This window comes from Tupaia chinensis, unplaced genomic scaffold (genome assembly GCF_000334495.1).
Source record: "Tupaia chinensis unplaced genomic scaffold, TupChi_1.0 Scaffold000515_1, whole genome shotgun sequence".
Lineage (NCBI taxonomy): Eukaryota > Metazoa > Chordata > Mammalia > Scandentia > Tupaiidae > Tupaia > Tupaia belangeri.
In genome coordinates, this window is record NW_006160028.1 from 7,721,200 (window position 1) to 7,721,506 (window position 307).

The window sequence follows — 307 nt, forward strand, 5'->3', positions numbered from 1 at the left end:
TTTGCCTTTTTTTTCCCTCGTCCTTGATTCCCTATCTCTTACCCTCTGCCATTTCCCACTCTCCTCCCACACTGTCTCTGGTATCTATGTTTGCTTTCTATACTGTTTTCCCCTACATTCTATAGAGTCACTAAAGATCTTAATTAATCTAAATATTTTCATAGCAAGCACAGCTGATATATACATTTCTATGAACAGAAGTCCAACTTTAGGCATAAGCCTCAATGAGTAGAATGAACATCCTATAAAGTAGCACCTAGCTGGGGCTATATATCATACTGCAGTCATTGAATAGATATTTTTTTTT